Raw genomic sequence first — 21,310 nt, forward strand, 5'->3', positions numbered from 1 at the left:
AAATTCACGACACGTGCCGCTGATAATAAACCTGATTCTGATTCCATTGCATCTTCGCAATAGGTACTGCCGGAATCTGCGGAATTCCTCCAAGATGCTTTGTGAGATTTGTTCCTTATTCCAGTTATTCACCTTGCACTGCCACACTCTATGAGCCCTCCAGCCTGTTCTCAGTACCACACAGGAGGCCATGAAGGATTCCTGTTGCAATCCACAAGTTACACCTCTCCTGATGGAAAATGTATGACAACTTTTTCTTTCGCCTGTAGGACAGCCTTCAGTCAATGCAAATACAAGTCTATGAGTTGTATGGTATTTTCTTTATAACACTATATTTGGAGAGTTCAGATATACCTTCTGCGAATTTAAGATCCTGTCATGTGGATTTATTTTATGAGCTCTCTCCTAAATATCCTAACTATATACAGAGGAAGGCACGTGATTGCTGGTATCGATCAATTGTTGTCTCGTTTCAGAGTTTTGCTTATTTCTGCCCTTGAAGCGTTGTGATTATGCTCGGTTCTAACAGTGGATAACAGTGCTGAGCGCGCTGCTGCAGAATGCTCACTGCACAGCGCGTTGAGTTGTTCACAGTATGTGTGAATTTTGACTTTTGCAGAAGTCGTTGTCCTCAATGAAAACTCCCGACTATTCTGTACTGTGTAGTGTGTTTTGGGGGGAAGGAGGGTCGATGGACGGGAGATGATTTTCCGCGATGAGTGTGCGATGGTGGTTATACGTCGGATAAACATTCAACATCCCTCCTGAATGAAGGTGTAGAGGTCTGTGCTCCCGTAGGACCATGTTTTGTTTCTACCTGTTGACCACTTTACTGTGGAGTGCTTGAATTGTACAGGGCCGACTCAGTGCAGATCAAAACCTGGATTATTCAGGTCAGGTCAGTGTATTTCTCGTGTTGAAATATGCTGGTGCACAGTTCCCTGTCCACATTGGGCTGAGCGTGGTCTGTGCGAGGTTTGCAGTTCACAGTGTAGAGTGGGTTGTCTCTGTCCTATCTCCACAGCGGAGTGGTTGGCACTGTAAATCCTATCTACGATGTATCGGTCTACTCATAAATAAACACTTCTGTATCTCAGTCCAGCCATTGTCCTGGCCCGACCTGGACTTCCTTACTCGACCTCCGCTCTACAGTCCGCTGAATGGAATATGTTGACCTGCAGCATTAGTTCCTGCATCTTGCCACGTCGCTGTAAACAATAGCAAGTCTTGTCAGCTAACCCACTGGAGAAGGATTTTGCTCCACTTAAACTTACATGTATCCTGTCGTCATTTCACAGTTCCCAACTGCAGAGAGGAGAGAACCCAATGATCCTTATAATTGAATCGATTCCATTGCATCAACCCCTTGGCCACTCATTTTACTGTACTGTCTTCCTATTTCATAGCCCGCTTGCGCGTGGAACACGGAAATATCTGGCGTTGTTCCTTCCTCTTACTACTCGGCGTCATGCTTAGCGCTGGCGCCACTGAGGGTGCAGATTATCCTGCATTCCCACTAGTGGCCACAGATAAAGCCGTGAATGACCCTGGCAGACATTATTACTGTTCATTGATGACACAGAACATTATAGCACCTCTGTTCACGATGCCTTTGGTGAATACAATACCAAATAAAAATTAATCTCTTCTGTTCTGCATGATCCATATCTCTCGATTATTTGCATATTCATGTACCTATCCGAAACCTCTTAAATATCGCTATCACACATGCTTCCTCAACTCCCCATGGCTGTCCGTGCCACTATCAACGTGAAAAAAAAAACTCGTCCAGCACATCATTGCATTTACCCTCTCTCCGAACTTCAAACAGTGACTTCTAGTGAATGGCATTTTTATAAGGAATAATTATGCAGACTGCCTACCCCCTATGTATCTATGATGTTTTATATCAGTCTGTCAGGCCTGTCCTCAGTCACGTCACTACCGAGGGAAACAATCCCCGCGCTTTAATAATGCCTTCACACTCCAGCCCTCTTGTCCAGATAATAATTGCACAATACCCAGCTTATTTACTTTTTTCCTACTGTGTGGTGACCAAAATCGCACACGCTGATCCACGATCGATCTAATTAGTAATTTGTACAACTACAACACAGTATTCCAACATCTCCAATGCCTCTATGATGACGGTAAGATACCACCCACTTCCTTCACTGTCTGGTCTACATGGCACAAAACAGAGGGACAACCGTTCAGAATAGAGATGAGGAGAAATTCATTCACCCTGAGAGTAGTGAATCTGTGGTAGTCATTGGCACAAACGGGTACTTCGTTTGGTTGGGCTTGTTGATATCATGAGGCATTCGGGTACACAATTAAATTTCTCTTTGATATTTTAACTGGCTGATGCTGTCGCCTAATGCACGGACGACATTGGAAAGGCAGGACGGCGACTAAATTGGCCCCTCCAAGATCGGTCGATAACACGTTTAATCAAATTGGACTCGTTTCAACTTATTGGTACACCTGATACTGGCAATGTTATAATTGATCGTCTACTGAATGAGATAGCGTTTGTTATCATAAAATAATTGAAGAGTATAATGATAAATGTATGTTCCAAGCATTGCGTAACAAAATTGCACTGACGTTCTTCACTGAATATGTTTCGAATTAATGTAAAATGAATGCCTTTCTAATTTTTCCTCAAAAAACGGAATATGATAAAGAATCACACAATGTTTTAAAAAAAGTTGGCACTGCGTGTTTATTCTAAGATTGTGTCTAATGACACCACTGGGAGCACTAATTGATTTAAGCGTGGTTCTGACTGGTACATAAGAAATCTTGGAAGCAGTGCTTGCAGACAGTTGGGCATTTGGTACAACTGATCCTCAGTTCAATTAGAAAATGGGATATTCCGCAATTTACAACATCGTCAGAATTTACTGCCCGGTGCTTGCAGCACTCGGTGTTCCAGGTAATGTTATATCTTTGTATTACGCTGGTGGTATAGCAGATTAACTATATCTTGATGCCCATGGTGTCTGATGCATTTGTGCTGTCATTGGACGAGGAAATGAAACCTTCGCCACTGAATTATATTCTAATTCTAATTCGCGTTAATTTAATTGTTCAATTATACATGGGTATTCGATTGAGGGGTTTGATACATACATGCGATGTTAATCTCAGAATAGATTACCACGCCGTGCTATTGTTAGCACAACTATATGTCAGAAATGTTTAAACATGATTTACAAAGGCGCAGACAGAAGAATATCATACATATACATTTTTGGCGGAACTCCGTCGGTCAGGCAGCATCTACGAAGCGGAATACATATTCGACGTTTCGGGTCTAGACCCTTCGCGAGGATTTCAACAGAACAGGTTGCAAAAACACTAACGCACATAGCATTCTGATAGTGATAGCAATGACTAACCAGGCTCGGTCACAGCCGAGTCCGTGTGGTTTGATACCTCTCTCTGCAGTCCTGGCTCAATTCCGCTCAAAATACGTTAAAAGTTTAGTCAAGGTCCATGGACATTCAATAACTTGCACGAGGCACCCATTCGCAAGTCTGGCGTCTTTCTCGCCGTCGGGCACCACATATTCATGACGCCTCGCTGGTATCTCCGTTCTTCTTCACGGAGCGCACGGAGTTTGACATCTGACCTTGCACTGGATAAACTGTCAGACTGTGACCAGTTCGTCCTGAGCGTTTCCCATTTTGTGAGGTCGGAAGGCTTTCGCCCCCGTCTGTAACTATCTCCTGACTTCCAGTGAAATGCACTCGTGACCATGTTGTAAATGTAATTATGAAATAATTTGATTTTCAATGTATGGCAATTAAATAATTCCTTTTAAAGAACTACGTTATGTGGTCTGAAATTAAATCGAATCGCTCCACCATACATCCTGTTCTCAGTAAAACCCCACTCTATCAGGACAGCTTTTTATACAGCTTTTTAACTTCACCTTCCGGGACTGCTATCACGACCATTGTTCACCACTTAACGAAGCCGCATGAAGGCGCTTTGCTGCCAGTTTCCGGCTTTTGTTCCATTGGTTAACTTCTGGATATGACACTAGCGAGATATAAATTGTGCATTAAAACTATAGAGTCTGCGTGATCGCGTCATACGCACCCCATGTCTGTCAGCGCAAATGAACTGCTAAGCTGACTCCAGAAAATATCCCGATCGACTATTACTCATATTAATCTAATAAAGTCACACTGATCGCTCTACGGTAACTAATAGTAACTTTTTCTCAATCACTTATTTCAGTTAATTTAACGGCGATTGTGATCCTGTCCCGCGGGAAATGCGGTCTATCCAAATGTATTACTCTCTACCTCGTGGCAATGGCGGCAGCCGATCTGATGGTGGTCATCGTCGTTATTATATTACAGAGAATAAATTATATCTATTTGTTTGCTAATTTTCTGCTTATAACTCCGGCGTGTTCAGTGCTAATTGTCCTGAATTTCGCCACCTGGGACTGCTCCATTTTATTGACGGTTGCTTTTACTTTCGATCGCTGCGTCGCCATCTGCTGTGAGAAGCTGCGGAACCGATATTGCACCAAGAGAACAGCGACTGTGGTGGTGGCAACAGTGACTGCAGCGTGTTGTGCCAAGGCCATTCCGTTTTACTTCGCAGTGGATCGGTGGCGTTGTGTTCCCGTAGCTGAATACTTCACATCACCTCTGTGGAAAGGCTACCAGGTATTTGAGAGTACCTCCTCATCGTTGCTACCAATCTGTTTGGTTCTCCTCTTTAATGTTTTAACCGTCAACCGGATTATCGCGACAAACAGAATTCGCCGGATACTTCGGAACAGCAGTGAAAATCGTGATGATCCAGAGGTGGCGAACCGGAGGAAGTCAATGATTCTGTTGTTCGCTCTTTCCGTCAATTTTATATTATTTTGGATGCCCAATGTTGTACATTCTTTGATCTGGCAAGTGGAAAACTATTTCTACACTGACAGATATCTCAGCAACCCGACCTATATCCTGCAGGTGTGTGGGTTTATGTTGTCTTCTCTCAGTACCTGCACCAACACGTGCATCTATGGACTGACACAGAGAAAATTCAGGGAAGAGCTGAAAGATGGAGTGAAATACCTGTTTGCTGCAGTGGGTGAGATCTGCAAATAAAATGCAAACATGATTGCTGCCTTTTGCAACCTCAAAACAATTATTCGGAAGATTATTTGATTTGAGCTACAAGTGATCGCTATTCTGGAATCTCACGTTCCAACCAATAAACAGCAATTCAGCAACAGGGATTAATTTCTTATAATCTTCACGGAAAACAAATATTGACTGGGCAAGAATGAAATTTCTGTCTACTATAGCTGATCGCACAGAATTTAACGCATAAAAAATAAATCATTGTTTAATTTGAACATTTTCATTTTTGCCTTTGATTTACGGCATTTACAAAATAATATCTTTCAATGCCAACATCGGACCTTAACGTCAATATAAAAATTGATCCTTCCAGAATGGTCAGGAGTACCGAAGTCACAAGGGATCCTTTGTTCTACCAGTCACGTATGTGAGGTAATCAGCTGGGACTTGATCATTCCACTTAGGTAACCCCGACGCATTTGAAATAAAGTAATATTTTGGTGATAGAATTATGCTCTTCTGACCTTATCCATAAGACCATAGGGCCCTAAGATATAACAGCAGAAGTAAGCGATTTAACGCATGCTTACCTCGCCATTTCACCACAGCTGATCCAATTTTCTGTCAGCCACAATCTGCTGCCTTCTCATTGTATCATTCATGTCTTTACCTGTGCCAAATCTCTCAACCTCTGTCTTAAATATATATGAAGACATGGCCTCACAGCTGTCTGTAGCAAATAATTTCACAGTTTCACGCTCTCTGGTGGAATGACTAAAAGCGACTTTGTGTCATTTGATCATAGACTTTACCACCATAGGAAACATGGTCACCACTTCCACCCGATGAAGGCCATAAACTTTTCGATAGCGTTCAGTCGGTTACTCCTCATACTTCACAATTCCAGTGAATAAAGCTTCTGAAACATCAAGCGCTTTTTTAAAAATCTGATACGCCATTTAATAGTGGAATCATTTCTGGGAACTGCCGTTGAACCCTCTCTAGTTTCAGCACATCGTTTTTAAGAGGATGCCCCCTAAGCCGCTCACAATACTCCAAGTGAGCCCTCATGAGTGCTTGCTTTCTAAAGTCTCAGCATTACATTCTTGTTTTTATATTTAAGTCCTCCACACATGAATGCTAACATCGCATTTTTCTACTTCACCACAGACTTAACTTAGAAATTAACCGTTATAGAATCATGCACAAGAGCTGGCAACTCTCTAAGAGAGTTAGCATTATTGTATTTTCTCTACATTTAGAAGATATCAACCCTTTCATTGCTTCCACCAAAGTGCATGACTTTCCACTTCCTGACACTGTATTCCATCTGCCATTTCTTTTCCCATTCTCCAAATCTAAGTCCTTCTGCAGCTACTTTAGTCCTTCAAATCTACCCATCTCTCCATATATTTTCATGTCGTCTGCAAACATTGCAACGAAGCCATCAATCTCATGATCCAAATTATTGACACGTAACGTAAAAGAACAGGCATATCAGAGACCACTGCTGAACACTTTTGGTCACTTGCAGCCAAATAGAAAAGGTGCGCTTTATTCTCACTCTTTATCTCCTGTCAACCAGCCAATGCTTTATTCTTGCTCGAATCTCTTTTGCAATAACATGATCGGGTAACTTGTTAAGTCGCCTCATATGTGGCGAGATGCATTCTTAAAATCAGATTGACATCATTCTATTCACATTTGATTATACTGCCTGTTATTTCATAGAACATAGAACATAGAATAGTACAGCACAGTACAGGCCCTTCGGCCACAGTGTTGTAGAACGATAGAACCATAGAACACTACAGCACAGTACAGGCCCTTCAGCCCTCCATGTTGTGCCGACCCATATAATCCTTTAAAAAAGTACTAAACTCACACTACCCCATAACCCTCCATTTTTCTGTCATCCGTGTACACGTCCAAAAAACCTTTAAATACCTCTAATGTTTTAGCCTCCACCATCATCCCTGGCAAGTCACTCCAGGCACTCACAACCCTCTGTGAAATAAAACCTAACCCTGATGTCTCCCCTAAACTTCCCTCCCTTAATTTTGTGCATATGCCCTCTGGTGTTTGATATTGGTGCCCTGGGCAACAGGTACTGACTGTCCACCCTATCTATGCCTCTCATAATCTTGTAGACCTCTATCAAGTCCCCTCTCGTTCTTCTACGCTGCAAGGAGAAAAGTCTCAGCTCTGCTAACTTTGCTTCATATGACTTGTTCTCCAAACCAGGCAACATCCGGGTAAATCTCATCTGCACCCTCTCCACAGTTTCCACATCCTTCCTATAATGAGGTGACCAGAACTGAACACAATACTCTAAGAGCAGTCTCAAAAGAGGTTTTTAGAGTTGCAACATGACCTCTCTACTCTTGAACTCAATCCCCCTGTTAATGAGGCCTTCTTAACTACCCTATCAACCTGTGCTGCGACCTTGAGGGATGTGTGGATTTGAACCACATGGTCCCTTTGTTCATCCACACTCTTAAGTAACTGACCATTAATCCTGTACTCGGTCTTCTGGTTTGTCCTTCCAAAATGCATCACCTCACACTTATCCGGATTGAACTCCATCTGCCATTTTTCTGCCCAACTCTGCAGCCTGACTATATCCTCCTGTAACCTTCGACAACCTACAGTTCTATCCACAACACCGCCAAGCTTCGTCTCATCCACAAACTTACTCACCGATCCTTCTGCCTCTACATCCAGGTCATTTATAAACATCACAAATAGCACGGATCCCAGGACAGATCCCTGCGGCACTCCACTGATCACCGACCTCCAGGCAGAATACTTTCCTTCTACAACTACTCTCTGCTTTCTTCCTTTAAGCCAATCGTACCGATTCTTAAACGCTGCCTCCCATATAACACTCCAACTTAAATTTCTCCATATAGCTGTCTAGTAGTCTCTTAAATTTCACTAGTGTAACTGTCTCCACCACTGACTCAGGCAGTGCATTCCACGCACCAAACTCTCTCTGAGTAAAACACCTTCCTCTAATATCCCCCTTGAACTTCCCACCCCTTACCTTAATGCCATGTCCTCTTGCATTGAGCATTGGTACCCTTGGAAAGAGGCCCTGGCTGTCCACTCTATTTATTCCTTTTAATAGCTTGTATTCCTCTATCATGTCCTCTCATCCTCCTTCTCTCCAAAGAGTAAATCCCTAGCTCACTTAACCTCTGATCATAAATGCATACTCACTAAACCAGGCAGCATCCTGGTAAATCTGCTCTGTACCCTTTCCAATACTTTCACATTCTTCTGTCAGGGTCCGGTCCGGTCCGGAATCTGCGTTCCGGGTCTCGATCCTGTCCGAGTGCTCCGGACTCCGGGTCTGGCAGTTGTCCCTCCCGGCCCTTTGACCTGCTAAGGTCATCTTGGATCAAGGAGGCACACCTGTGGCCAATTCGGCTGCAGGTGTTTATAAGGGGCCGTGGGACGGAGACTGGGCGGGTGGTCGTTTTGTTCTGTATTCTGTTCTGCCCTGGTTGCCGCTCTGCTTGGAATCCTGTTCTACCCTGGTTGCTGCCCTGCTCGGAAACCTGCTCTGCCCTGGTTGCTGGACTGTTCTGTATATGCTCTATCCGGTTGGTCTTGTTCCCTGCTTCTCTCCTGTGCGCTGGTCCCGCTGTTCCGCCTTATTTTCCTTGCTTGCGCTGCCACGCTGTCGGTTGCCTTTCCCAATTTACCGGTGTAACACGGTAGTCCTGTTGCTCACCCTGGACCCAGTTTGCTTCTGATCCCTTGCCTCCGTCAGGCAGATCTGGCCGGAATGCCGCTGCCTGGCGGAGGTTCTACCTTTTCCAGCTATTGCTCCCTAAGGGTTGTGCCCCGCACCTGTCCAGGTGTCCTCGACTGGCCCAGTCCTCTGTTTTCCGCCTGGGAGGCGGCCCTGCCCGGGATCCATGCGGCCCGCCTACCATTTCCTCCCCTCGTTTCCCATGGATTGTGCCCCGCACCTGCCTAGGTGTCAGCGACTGGCCCAGGCCTCTGTGTCCCCGCCTGGGAGGCGGCCCTGCCCCGGATCCCTGCCACCTGCCATGAGGAATCTGCCTGCCTGTCTGCCCCGAACTGTGGGATCTGCCTGTCTCCCTGCCCCGAACTGTGGGATCTGCCAGTCTCCCTGCCCCGAACTGTGGGATCTGCCTGCCTGCCTGCCTCGTCTGAACTCTGGGATCCTCCTGCCTGCCTGCCTCGTTTGAACTCTTGGATCCAGCCCCGCCTGCATTAACCCTTACATGCCATGGCATCCCCATCCTGTCCTCCCCCAAGTACTTCAGTGTCTGCGCCCTGCGTTTGGGTCCATCCGGCTCCCGTTCCTGAAAGAACGACCACCCCACGAATGGAACCAGCAACACAGGCACCGGAGGCAAGTTCTCGTTACCCTGGGGTCCTCTCTGCTCTGGATATCCCCCCTCCCATACTGTCCCAGCCCCACCAGCCCCGCTTTCTTCGCCAGGAGGCTCCCTCAGAGAGGGGAGGGTACTGTCAGGGTCCGGTCCATTCCAGAATCCGCGTTCCGGGTCTCGATCCGGTCCGAGTGCTCCAGACTCCGGGTCGGGCAGCTGCCCCTCCCGGCCCTTTGACCTGCTAAGATCATCTTGAACCAAGGAGGCACACCTGTGGCCAATTCGGCTGCAGGTGTGTATAAGGGGCCGTGGGACGGAGACCGGGCGGGTGGTCGTTTTGTTCTGTATCCTGTTCTGCCCTGGTTGCCGCCATGCTTGGAACCCTGTTCTACCCTGGTTGCTACCCTGCTCGGAAACATGCTCTGCCCTGGTTGCTGGACTGTTCTGAATATGTTCTATCCGGTTGGTCTTGTTCCCTGCTTCAATCCTGTGCGCTGGTCCCGCTGTTCCGCCTTATTCTCCTTGCTTGAGCTGCCACGCTGTCGGTTGCCTTTCCCAATTTACCGGTGTATCACGGTAGTCCTCCTGCTCACCCTGGACCCAGTTTCCTTCTGATCCCTTGCCACCGTCGGGCGGGTCCGGCCGGACTGCCACTGCCGGCGGAGGTTCTGCCTCCTCCTACCCGTTGCTTCCGGCGGACTGCCGCTACCCGGCGGGGGTTCTACCTTTTCCACCTATTGCTCCCTAAGGGGTTGTGCCCCGCACCTACTCAGGTGTTTGCGTCTGGCCCAGGCCTCTGTGTTTTCTGCCTGGAAGGTGGCCCTACCCGGGATCCATGCGGCCCGCCCTAGGGACTCCTATCCTTTCCTCCCCTAGTTTCCCAAGGGTTATGCCCTGCACCTGCCCAGGTGTCCGCGACTGGCCCAGGCCTCTGTGTTTTCCGCCTGGCAGGCGGCCCTGCCCCGGATTCCTGCGGCCCGCCATGAGGAATCTGCCTGCCTACCTACCCCGAACAGTGGGATCTTCCTGCCAGCCTGCCCCGAACTGTGGGATCTGCCTGCCTGCCTGCCTGCCCCGAACTGTGGGATCTGCCTGACTGCCTGCCGCGAACTGTGGGTTCTGCCTGACTGCCTGCCTGCCCCGAACTGTGGGATCTGCCTGACTGCCTGCCTGCCTGCCCCGAACTGTGGGTTCTGCCTGACTGCCTGCCTGCCCCGAACTGTGGGTTCTGCCTGACTGCCTGCCTGCCTGCCCCGAACTGTGGGTTCTGCCTGACTGCCTGCCGCGAACTGTGGGATGTGCCTGCCTGCCTGCCTCGTCTGAACTCCACGATCCTCCTGCCTGCCCCGTCTAAACTCTGCGATCCTCCTGCCTGCCTGCCTCGTCTGAACTCTGGGATCCTTCTGCCTGCCTGCCTCGTCTGAACTCTTGGATCCAGCCCCGCCTGCATTAACCCTTACATGCCATGGCATCCCCATCCTGTCCTCCCCCAAGTACTTCAGTGTCTTCGTCCTCCGTCTGGGTCCATCCGGCCCCCATTCCTGACACTTTCATATAGTGAGGCGACCAGAACTGGGCACAGTACTCCAAGTGTGGCCTAACCAGAGTTTTAGGGAGCTGCATCATTACCTCGCGACTCTTAAACTCTATCCCTCTACTTATGAATGCTAAAACCCCATAAGCTTTCTTACCAACCCTGCTCTACAGCGAATTCCAAAAGATTTGTCAGGCAAGGTCTTCTCTTGATGAAACCATGCTGACTAAGGCCTATTTTGTCATGTGCCTCAAGTACCCTGAGGCCCAACACTGCATAATCGATTTCACCTTCCTTCCAACCACTGAGGTTAGACTAACTAACTGGGCTATAGTTTCCTTTCTGCTGCCTTTGTTCTTTCCTGAAAAAGTGGTGTGACATTTCTAATTTTCCAGACTTTCGGAACCATTGCAGAATCTAATGATTCTTAAAAGATCATTTCTAATGCTTCCACCATTTCTTCAACAACCTCTTCAGTACCCTGGGATTGCACCATCTGGTCGTGGTAATTTATCGACCTTCCGGAAGTCTCTTTCGTTGCATGCACGAAGGAAGATCACAAGACGAATTAAGCATCCCACTAACAGGCTGAAATCCTACTTCGCATCAGAAATTAATGCCAAATTGCATTGGCTAATCGGATGTCCATTTGTGACCCGTTATTGATCGGACAAGCGCTTTGACGAGCTCCTTTGCTCCATCCGTAATAAGCAGGATTTTACAAGCGGTCACCCGTTGAATTGCATTACATATTCTTAATCCCACATTTCGATGTACCCCCTCCTCTCATGCCAGGATAATTCAAACCACTAGTTAAAAGAGCAGCGCCTCATATTCCATCCGATTAGTAGCAAACCTGACGGGATAAACATTGTTCTTTTATTGTATCCAGCGATTTTCCCCTTTCCTTCCCAACTATTTTGTTTCCAGTTCGTTCTCTGAATTCCCGCTTGCCTCATCTCTTCTCGTCACCTGCCCACCGCCTCTCTAGTTTCTCTGCTCCTTCCCCTTCCCCACTCCTCCCTACAATTCGGCTTCAACTTCAACCATTTATCTTTTCCACCTATTATCTCCCAACTTCTCAGTTCTACCTATTCTCCAATCAACCCAACTTCTCCCATCACCCGCCATCATCCCCCGCCTGTTATCTTGTAATCCCTCTGCTCCAGCCATCTTCTTCCTCCGGTGTCTCCCCTCTTCCTTTTCAGTCCTGCTTAATGTCCCCACTCGAAGCTTCTGCACTTCATTCCTCCCCATGAATACTGATTGACCTGCTCTATTTCCTCAGCCTTTTATGTGTGTTCCTCTGATCCGTGTGCCAGATTTGCCCATCTTCGCCCGCCATTCATCTGTCATTTAGGCTTAGTTGTCCGTAAAAGCTCATTGAGACAAAGAAGCAGAATTAGGCCATTGGGCCCATCAAGACTGCTCAGGAATACAGAAATATCTGGTTCAAATGGTTTCTCCACCCACCCCACCCCCAGCCCAACTCCCTGGCCTTTTCTAAGTTTAGGAACCCAAAACTGTTCACAATACTCAACGTGAGGCCTCACAAGTAGCAGAATAGCTCAACATTACATCCTTGCTCTTAGATTTTAGATCGCTTCTAATACGTAGTAACACTGCAACTAACTTTCTTACCAACGACACAGTGTGGAAGCTAAACACTTTCAACTCACATTGCATCTCAGTTTTCTTCTATTTTCTCCCCATTTAGCGAAAGGTCTGCAGATTTATTTATTCTACGAAAGAGCATACAAGGTATTTACCAACATCAAAATTCGTTTACCGCTTACCTGCGCATTCCACTAAACATAGAAAAATAGAAAACAGGTGCAGGAGTAAGCCGTTCGGCTCTTCGAGCCTGTGCCGCCATTCAGTGTGATCATGGCTGATCATCCACCTCAGAAACCTGTACCTGCTTTCTCTCCATACCCCCTGATCCCTTTAGCCACAAGGGCCATATCTAACTCCCTCTTAAATATAGCCAATGAACTGGCCTCAACTGTTTCCTGTGGCAGAGAATTCCACAGATTCGCCACTCTCTGTGTCAAGAGGTTTTTCCTCATCTCGGTCCTAAAAGGCTTCCCCTTTATTCTTAAACTCTGACCCCTCGTTCTGGACTTCCCCAACATCGGAAACAATCTTCCTGCATCTAGCCAGTCCAATCACTTTAGAATTTTATACGTTTCAATAAGATCCCCCGTCAATCTTCTACATTCCAGCGAGTATAAGCCAGTCTATCTTCATATGAAAGACCTGCCATCCCAAGAATCAATCTGGTGAGCCTTCGTTGTACTCCCTCTATGGCAAGAATGTATTTCCTTTGATTAGGGGACCAAAACTGCACACAATATTCCAGCTGTGGTCTCACCAAGGCCTTGTACAACTGCAGTAAAACCTCCCTGCTCCTGTACTCGAATCCTCTTGCTATGAATGCCAACATACCATCTGCCTTTTTCACCGCCTGCTGTACTTGCATGCCCACTTTCAATGACTGGTGTACAACGACACTCAAGTTTCGTTGCACCTCCCGTTTTCCTAATCGGCCACTATTCAGATAATAGTCTGTTTTCCTGTTCTTGCAACCAAAGTGGATAACCTCACATTTATCAACATTAAATTGCATATGCCATGAATTTGCCCACTCACCTAACCTATCCAAGACACCCTTAGCATCTTAGCATCCTCCTCACAGCTAACACCGCCGCCCAACTTCGTGTCATCGGCAAACTTGGAGATGCTGCATTTAATTCACTCTCCTAAATCATTAATATATATTGTAAACACCTGGGGTCCCAGCACTGAGCCTTGCGTTACTGCACTAATCACCGCCTGCCAATCTGAAAGGGTGCCGGTTATTCCCACTCTTTGCTTCCTGTTTGCCAACCAATTCTCTATCCACATCAGTACCATACCCCCAATACCGTGTGCTTTAAGTTTGCACACTAATCTCCTGTGTGGGACCTTGTCAAAAGCATTTTGAAAATCCAAACATACCACATCCACTGGTTCTCCCCTATCCACTATATTAGTTACATCCTCAAAAAATTCTATAAGATTCGTCAGACATTATTTTCCTTTCACAAATCCGTGCTGACTTTATCTGATGATTTCACCTCTTTCCAAATGCGCTGTTATCCCATCTTTTATAACTGACTCTAGCATTTTCCCCACCACCGATGTCTAGCTAACCGGTCTATAATTCCCCAGTTTCTCTCTCCCTCCTTTTTTTAAAAAAGTGCGGTTACATTAGCGACCCTCCAATCCTCAGGAATTAATCCAGAATCTGAGGAGTTTTGAAAAATTATCTCTAATGCATCCACTATTTCTTGGGCTACTTCCTTAAGCAGTCTTAAGGAAGATTCCCTAATGCTTAAGTAGTAGTTGCTAATCTGCTTAAGATAGATAGATAGATAGATAGATAGATACTTTATTCATCCCCATGGGGAAATTCAACTTTTTTTCCAATGCCCCATACACTTGTTGTAGCAAAACTAATTACATACAATACTTAACTCAGTAAAAAATATGATATGCATCTAAATCACTATCTCAAAAAGCATTAATAACAGCTTTTAAAAAGTTCTTAAGTCCTGGCGGTAGAATTGTAAAGCCTAATGGCATTGGGGAGTATTGACCTCTTCATCCTGTCTGAGGAGCATTGCATCGATAGTAACCTGTCGCTGAAACTGCTTCTCTGTCTCTGGATGGTGCTATGTAGAGGATGTTCAGAGTTATCCATAATTGACCGTAGCCTACTCAGCGCCCTTCGCTCAGCTACCGATGTTAAACTCTCCAGTACTTTGCCCACGACAGAGCCCGCCTTCCTTACCAGCTTATTAAGACGTGAGGCGTCCCTCTTCTTAATGCTTCCTCCCCAACACGCCACCACAAAGAAGAGGGCGCTCTCCACAACTGACCTATAAAACATCTTCAGCATCTCACTGCAGACATTGAATGACGCCAACCTTCTTAGGAAGTACAGTCGACTCTGTGCCTTCCTGCACAAGGCATCTGTGTTGGCAGTCCAGTCTAGCTTCTCGTCTAACTGTACTCCCAGATACTTGTAGGTCTTAACCTGCTCCACACATTCTCCATTAATGATCACTGGCTCCATATGAGGCCTAGATCTCCTAAAGTCCACCACCATCTCCTTGGTCTTGGTGATATTGAGACGCAGGTAGTTTGAGTTGCACCATATCACAAAGTCCTGTATCAGTTTCCTATACTCCTCCTCCTGTCCATTCCTGACACCACACCCCACTATCTTTCTGAAGCCATCCGGTTTCCTCAAACTACCTGTTCCTCCACTAATCTTCGTATCATCTGCAAACTTGGCAATAATCTATCCACTTCATAATCTAAACCAGTGACATACACTTGGAATGAAACGTTTCCGATAGCAACCCCTTTGTAACACCGTGAGACACTAGCAGGATTATATTATTCCTACTTGTTTTCTCATAACAATAAGCCAATGCTCTCAATGCTATAAACGTGCTAGCAGCTTTCCTGTAAGCCATGGTTTCTTACCCAAAGAAGCAGCCTCCTGTGTCCTGCATTGTCATCGGCCTTTCTAAAAATCCAACCATTCAACAATCACTTCGCTCCATTTGTTTATCATACTGGTATTGCCCACAAATATTGTCCTGTGCCACAAAGTACAACGTAACCTCATCCTTAGCAATTGAGTCTAAACTTTCCCAATCACTGACTTCAGGCTAACTGGTCTATAATTTCCTTTCTGCCACCTCCCTCCTTATATAAAGAGTAGAGTGACATTTACAGTTTCCCACTCATCCGGAAATACGAGAAATTCCATTGATTCTTGAAAGACCATTACTGATCCCTCCACAATCTCTAAGGAGCAGTTTCGCTTTTTCAGCATCATCTCCCTTATAAAAGCTAATGTACTCACTTCTCTTTCCCCATTCCCTTCAACACCCGGCATACTGCTGGTGTCTTCCACTGAAGCAGGATACTCCTATAGTTCACATGCCAACTTCTTGTCCCCCGTTATTATTGCTCCGGCCTCTTTTCTAGCGGTCTTCTCTCCACTCTCATCTCTTTTATTTTTCAATGTTGATTTCTGTATCCAACATGATATTGTTTGCTAGCTTGTTTTCATATTTTATCTTATCCTCCTAATAATTTTAGTTGCTTTCTGCAGGTTTTTAAAAGCTTTCCAACCGTATATCTTACCGTGAATCTCTGCCTTGTTGCACGCCATCTTTTTTGATATTACATTAGCTCTTAGTAATGTAGCTCTTAGTACATGCTTGTTACTTAAGTTTCTAATATTTTCCCGTTTGAATATTTCTTTGTTTTTGGAATGCATCTATACTGCATGTTGCTGATTTTCCCCCCAGTAACCAGAAGCATTTCTGCACTATTATCACACCCCAGCATCTCCTTCCAATTTGCATTTTATCATCCGTTCCATTCAGAGTCCCTTCATTCCGTTTCCAACCATCCTAGGATATTTGTTTAAACCTTCCCCGATAGCTACTACAAAACTCCCAGCGAGAATATTGGTCTTCCGCCTGTTCAGATGCAAACTTTTATGCAGATCACACCTCCCACTGAAGAGGTCACAATGATCTAGGAAGCCGAAGCCCTGGCTCTTCCACTCGTTCTTCAGCCACGTAGTTTTCTGCCATACTATTCTGATTCTACCCTCACTGACGCGTGGCCAAGTAGCAATTCAGAGATTGATACTCCTGCTTCTCAGGTTTCTGCATAGCCCTCTAAAATCTCTGCGGGAAAATTTACAGCAGGCGATTAACAACTGACATCACAAGTGGTTCAGATGCAAACACTGGAATTTAGAAGGATGGGAGGGGATCTGATTGAAACATATATGATTATTAAGGGATTGGACTCGCTAGATGCAGGAAAAATGTTCCCAGTGTTGGGGGAGTCCAAAACCAGAGGCCACAGTTTGAGAATAAGGGTAAACCTTTTAGAACATAGTTGAGGAAAAACTTTTTCAACCAGAGAGTTGTGGATCTATGGAATGCTCTGCCTCAGAAGGCATTGAAGGCCAATTCTCTGGATGCTTTCAAAAAAGAGTTAGATAGAACTCTTAAAGATAGCGGAGTCAAGGGATATGGGGAGAGGGCAGGAACGGGGAACTGATTGTGGATGATCAGCCATCATCACATTGAATGGCGGTGCTGGCTTGAAGGGCTGAATGGCCTTCTCCTGCACCTATTGTCTATTGATTATTGGAAGTGTGTAGAAACCGCAGAATCCGATGAAAACAGACACCACACATACTCGCGCAGTATGTGCCCAGACGCGCACGCACATGGAATGTAAAGAGTCGACCAGCGAACAGTAGAAGCTCTTCGACGCATGAAGTTGTGCTTACTCTTAACACAGTCCAAGATCAATCAAACCCTTCGCTCACAAGTATTATTCTATGATCGATGCGCCTATCGTAGGGTTTCCTAATGTCCCTTATGTGTCTGACGCTATAAACACCCTTGGCAGCGCATTCCATGCAACCTGCAAACTCTGTGTAATATAAAGTAATTCAATCTACCTCTGACATCATCCAGTCACTTTAAATTCAGGCACCACCCCCACCCCGCTTTTTCCGTTTCAGTCTTGGGAAAATATCAACTCCACACACAGTGCCAACTGGTTTCGCTCACTGTGCAGCTACCGAGGTCTGAGGACATGAACCTCCCATGTCCGGCAAATCATTTTACAGAGTGCCAGTCAATATTAATTTGGGGCTTGATCAACAATGTCAATCCCAATGAAATTTTTTATATTTAGTCAACTCCCGAATGCCTCCCCATCGCTCCACATGCATGTTTGTTGATTCCAAGAACTATAAAACACACACTTAGAATACATTTAGCTATACTGCGGAAAACAAAAAAAAATATATATATATATATAATATCTCGGTAGTAACGTGAACAAAGTCAGCAGACTGACACTGAAGCCAGTGGATATGCAAATGTTTTATTCAACAAGAAACGAGCAGCAGGCAATATATTGGGACACACTTGGTGGAAGAGGCCTCCAGACCAGAAATTACAGAATATTTTATATATTAAAGATCAAAGTTAACAGCATGAAACTTCTATAGTAACAATGCATCTACATTGTTTCCTTTGAATTACATGTAGTTTTCACATACCCGCTTCTTCACACGCACTCTCCAGACGCCCAAAACTAATGTTAGTCAGCATTGCCTGGTTTGCAATGAACTCCAGTCCTCAGGTCGAGGAAAACTATTGTTTTAAATTCACTCTACAATGGACGCTAATGTCTGACGATTGGTTGCCAGTGCATTTAATATTTGCATGTATCCTATCTACAGGATACCCACTAACAGTCTCTACTCGATCCTACTGAACAAAAAATGTTGCAGAAAAAGCTAATCTTTAAGGAGGATCCAATCAGAAGGAGCAGCAAGACTGCCCTGTACTACGCAACGCCTTCTCCAATTCCCTGTCAGATCCTCATCTGCATCTACATCTCCGCTATCGACCCTAATGTCTACCGACAGGTGTCTAACCAGAGAGTGTTCCAGAAATTTGAATAACAGTGATTTGAAAAACAGTGATGATCGCCTTCCCGGAGATTGCAATGGTTCCTCTCTGGTCGGGAGCACCAGTAATTTACATTTGCATCAGCCTCACCTGCCCTTACATCGATGTACAGAAGGGGTTGGGGTTGTCTCTATTTGAATGATAGAAAGGGCCTGACCCCGGTGGCACTCTCTTTCAGACTGTCTATTCGATCGCTAGCCCAACCATACAAAGGGACTGGCACACTGTTATTCACTCGCCATTCAGGCTGTGGTGACTACCTTCAGAAGCTGTGTGCATTTTCTTTTTTTTTTTCGGTCTGCCAGTCCGTCAACTTGTGGAGCCTGATGTCTCTGCTGTAACGCATATCCGTATATATTTCCCAAAAGTTTTATTTTCTGAGCTATACAACTAATCATGCACCTTCAGCAATCAGACTTCAGTGCAGAGTCCTCTGACGTTATACTTCGACATGCTATTCACGTATGTTCTTACACTTTCTCAGTGTCCTCTGACTTCTCTTGTGCTGTGGGTCTACTTCAATGAGGTGCCAGATGCAGCAGCCTGCTTTACATCATTTAGGTTCTCTGCAGCGATGTTATTCCCGGTTATATTTAGATCTCTTGCTCTGTTTGTATGGATGACGAGAAAGTGGGTCGTATATTCCGGAGTATAAGTCGAACCGGATTTCTAGGTTAAAAAAGTGACCTTTTCATGTTACCTTTCTATAAGCCGACCCCTTTTGTAGAGGTTTCTGATTTAACCAGAAAATATCGCAAGATCTCACATGCCGGTACTCAGCTTTGCCGGATCCGGAACAGGGAAATTTTGTGAACCAGTACCTGCCAAAAAAACAGCCTACACACTGTAGAGCGTAATAAGCGATTTTCTTAATAAATAAATCAGGGAGGGAAATTTTGGATTAGGTTTCCAAATGGAAAATAATCCTCAGAAATGTAACCCCCGTTAAACCATTTAGCGCCCATTGTACTCCTGTTAAAACATAACACGGAGTGGTGGGATCAGTACGTGTACTCAGTATTGAGTTTGCGACCGTCATGTACAAAAGATTAAAACGAATGCGATATGATACTGGCTTCAAGCTGAAGGTTGTTGATTTTGCTAAAGGAATGAACAATCTGCAGCTGCTAAGAAGTTTAGTGTAAACCAGAAACAAGTGAGAGAGTGGAGAAAGGCAGAGGACACGCTAAGGGAAATGCCAAAGGTGAAATGTGCAAACCGCGGGAAAACATGCCTGTGGCCAGGACTGGAAGAAAACGTTTTAGAGCGGGTGAATCACCAGCGATTGTCTGGATACATTGTTACCAGAGTTCAAGCGTTAAAATGGGACGAAAAACACCGTGAGCTCAACGAAAATTTCATAGATACGCGAAGTTGGTGCACCCGATTTATGAATAGACGTGATCTTGTAATGAGACAAAAAACAAAGATTGCTCAGAAAATTCCCGTGTGATGTTGTTTACTTCAAGAGCGCTGCTGGATGGACGAAGCCGGTTGCTTGAAGTGGGTTAAAGAGGTGCGGCGTCGACATCCCGAAGGTTCCAGGTAGGAAAAGTTGCAACTTATCTGGGACGTGTTCAAAGCGCACTTGTCAGTTGAGACAAAAGCAGCATTGAAAGCTGAAAATACGGATACTTTAGTCGTTCCCGGTGGTTTGATCTCCTTGCTTCAGCCATTGGATTGGAGTTTAAACAAATCATTCAAAGAATTCATGCGACAAGAGTGGAAAGAATTTGACTCAAAAACAACCAATAAATACGACCTGTCTTCCGTGTATTCGTTCTTCCAAAGTTGGCACCCTCTGTATAAGCCGACCTCCTAATTTTAGGACCAAAATCTAAGGCCAAATTTTCGGTTTATACACCGGAATTTACGGTAGTTAACGTGAGTCCAGAGCTTCCACTCACAACCTCGCCGAGTCTGTACTCAAACACAAGGTAAATTTCTCAAAAGATTTATTTGTGATCATATCTATCTTGGACAGAACTCTGCCTGTTCAGACAGCACACTACTTATAATCTGGTTTCTCGGCTGTGAGACGACCATCTCATTTCCCTGCAGTTCTCTCTTAATTATGATTGTGCTGCTGTAGTATTGCCCGGTCCCTCAATGTGTTACCCTGGTCATAAATTTTAAATCTAAGCAAGAGGTGGAGATGGAAGAAGTAAAGGCATCTCGGAGAGAAGCCGTTTTATTGAACTGATCGGGGAAAAAGAAGCTAGACTGCGCAGGCGCGTGACGTAGCACGCCAAATGTTTAAAAAAAAGACCGCCATTTACAGCGGCCATCGTCGTAGCGGCCATTCTCGGTGTGGACTGAGGCAGAGTGAGACGGCTTTGGCTCAACAGGCAGAGGCGTGAACAGGCAGAGGCGAGGTTTGAAATGGGCATGACTGCGCAAGCACGTGAAAGTCGGCCTCTGAGATCAGCGGGAGAATTTAAAAAACGAGCAGAGGCTGAGGACGAGCTTCATTCCAAGTGAAGTTAGGCCAGGTAAGTTCATTTAATTTATTTAAATAGCTCAGGAGTAGGTAATGGAGGCAGCAGTTAGGGCAGTTGAGTGCTCCGTTTGCAGTATGTGGGAAGTCAGGGCGAGCACAAATGTCCCTGATGACGACACCTGCAAAAAATGCATCCAGCTGCAGCTCCTGACAAACCGTGTTAGGGAACTGGAACTGGAGTTGGATGAACTTCGGGAGGTAGAGGCAGAAATAAGCATGAGATACAA

This window comes from Hemitrygon akajei, chromosome 28 (genome assembly GCF_048418815.1).
Source record: "Hemitrygon akajei chromosome 28, sHemAka1.3, whole genome shotgun sequence".
Lineage (NCBI taxonomy): Eukaryota > Metazoa > Chordata > Chondrichthyes > Myliobatiformes > Dasyatidae > Hemitrygon > Hemitrygon akajei.